This window comes from Vigna radiata, unplaced genomic scaffold, assembly GCF_000741045.1.
Source record: "Vigna radiata var. radiata cultivar VC1973A unplaced genomic scaffold, Vradiata_ver6 scaffold_43, whole genome shotgun sequence".
NCBI lineage: Eukaryota > Viridiplantae > Streptophyta > Magnoliopsida > Fabales > Fabaceae > Vigna > Vigna radiata.
The window spans coordinates 600,920-603,720 of NW_014542924.1; the positions used below are offsets into that span (position 1 = coordinate 600,920).

Genomic DNA, 2,801 nt, shown 5'->3' on the forward strand with positions numbered 1-2,801 from the left:
AGAGTGAAGCTTTCAAAGCTTTTAAATCCTTTGCAAAACGTATTCAAAATGAGAAAGATTTGAAAATTAAGACTTTGAGAAGTGATCACGGTGGTGAATTTGAAAATGAATCTTTTGAAAAATTTTGTGAAGAATATGGCATTGCACATAACTTTTCAGCTCCTAGAACTCCCCAACAGAATGGTGTTGTTGAAAGGGAAAATAGATCATTAGAAGAATTAGCTAGAACGCTTATGAATGAATCCAATGTGCCAAAATACTTTTGGGCTGATGCAGTAAGTATTGCTTGCTATGTGTTAAANAGGATGCTTATTAGGCCAATTCTGAAATTAACTCCATATGAACTGTTGAATGGTAGAAAACCAAATATATCACATTTGAAAAATTTTGGATGCAAATGCTTTGTCTTGAATAATGGAAAAGATAATCTTGGTAAATTTGATGCAAAAATCTGATGAATCAATTTTCCTAGGATATTCTTTGACTAGTAAAGCACATAAAGTATTCAACAGAAGAACTTTGATAATTGAAGAATCAATGCATGTTGTCTTTGATGAGATTGTGGACCTTGAGGTAAACCCTCTTGAGTCAAATAAACCTATTGTAGGTGATGAGGATTATTTAAGGAAAGCTCTTGAAGAGATGTACCTAAATGAGAACTATCCTCAGGAACTTCAAGAAACACCCCAAGCTGTTGATTCTAAAAGCTATCAACAACCAAGAGGACTATCTTTGGACAACATCATAGGAGATATATCAAAAGGGGTAACTACTAGACACAATCTTAATAATTTTTGTCTAAATGTAGCTTTTGTGTCTCAGATAGAACCCAAGAACATAAAGGAAGCTCTTCAAGATGATAAGTGGTGCGTTGCTATGCAAGAAGAGCTAAACCAATTTGAAAGAAATGAAGTCTGGGAACTTATTCCAAAGCAAGAAGATTATTAAGTCATAGGAACCAAATGGGTATTCAGGAACAAGCTTGATGAGGATGGAAACATCACAAAGAACAAAGCAAGGCTAGTTGCAAAGGGCTACTATCAAGAAGAAGGTATAGACTATGATGAAACATATGCACCAATAGCCAGGTTAGAAGCAATTAGATTATTACTTGCATATGCATCTCTAATCAAATTTAAACTGTATCAAATGGATGTGAAAAGTGCTTTTTTAAACGGATTTATAAAAGAAGAGGTATATGTTAGTCAACCTCCTGGTTTTGAGGATTTCAAATATCCTGATCATGTTTATAAGTTGAGAAAGGCCCTGTATGGTCTTAAACAGGCACCTAGGTCCTGGTATGAAAGACTTAGTACTTTCTTAATGGATAATAACTTTTCTAGAGGAAAGGTTGATTCAACCTTATTTATAAAGAAAGTAGATAAACACATCTTGATTGTGCAAGTTTATGTAGATGATATAATTTTTGGGTCAAGTGATGACTCTTTATGTGAGGAATTTGCGAAAATAATGCAAGGTGAGTTTGAAATGTCTATGATGGGTGAGCTAAATTTCTTCTTAGGACTACAGATAAAACAAATGAATGAAGGTACTTTCATCTCCCAAACAAAATACTGTAGAGAAATTCTTAAGAAATTTGGTATGGATACCTACAAAGAAGCCAATACACCTATGAGTACTTCATGCTATTTACATAAGGATGAAACTGGAAAAGGAATGAACGAAACTATGTTTAGAGGCATGATAGGATCTTTGTTGTACTTAACTGCTAGTAGACCAGATATTATGCAAAGTGTATGTGTGTGTGCTAGGTACCAAGCCAATCCTAAAGAATCTCATTTGACTGTTGTTAAGAGAATCTTAAAATATCTTAAGGGAACCACTTCTTTTGGACTTTGGTATCCCTCTGATGCTTCACCTAGTTTAATAGGTTACTCTGATGCAGATTATGGTGGTTGTAAAATTGATAGAAAAAGTACTAGTGGAACCTGTCATTTTTTGGGTTGTTCTTTAGTGTCCTGGCACTCAAAGAAATAAGCGTGTGTAGCCTTGTCTACCACTGAAGTTGAATATATTGCAGTTGGCAATTGTTGTGCCCAAATTTTGTGGATGAAACAGCAACTGGAAGACTTTGATATCTTCCTTGACAATATTCCTTTAAAATGTGATAATACTAGTGCTATAAATTTGACCAAGAACCCCATAATGCATTCAAGAACTAAGCACATTGAAATTAGACATCATTTCTTAAGAGATCATATTCAAAAGGGGGATTGTCAAATTGAATATGTTGATACTTTGCATCAATTAGCTGATATTTTCACCAAGGCTCTACCCAAGGATAGATTTTTTGAGCTTAGAAGAGAATTAGGAGTATTAGATATGTCTCAGAACCAAAAGATTATGAAAATTTCTTCATTTTCGTGAAATTTCTACTTCATAATCGATTATCACAAGGGAATAATCGATAATTCAAACTCAAAACTCAAATCTGGAAAATTTTGAACAGATAATCGATTATCATCAGGCATAATCAATTATCATGCAATTTTTGGGCAGTAATTATTGAACAGATAATCGATTATCACGAGCCATAATCGATTATCACGCTGACAGTTTCAAAAATAGAGTCGTTGGAGCGTCCCATAACGGCTATAAACGGCCATAAACGGCTAGCTTTTCCATTTTTCCTATAAATAGCCCCCTATAATCGATTATTAGACACTTCTTTGCACCCAAATACTGCTGAAATCAAATCTAGAGCTAAACTCTCTCCATTTCTCTTCACCTTCTCAAAATTTCATTTTCTTAAACTTCCATGGCTGATTCAAGAAGGCATC

At 34.2% G+C, this 2,801-nt stretch overlaps 1 pseudogene; it reads left to right on the top strand.

Moving 5' to 3' along the window:
• The first annotated feature begins 1,149 nt into the window (after positions 1 to 1,149).
• LOC111240999 lies at positions 1,150 to 2,193 on the top strand (annotated as a pseudogene).
• The last annotated feature ends 608 nt before the right edge of the window (positions 2,194 to 2,801 follow it).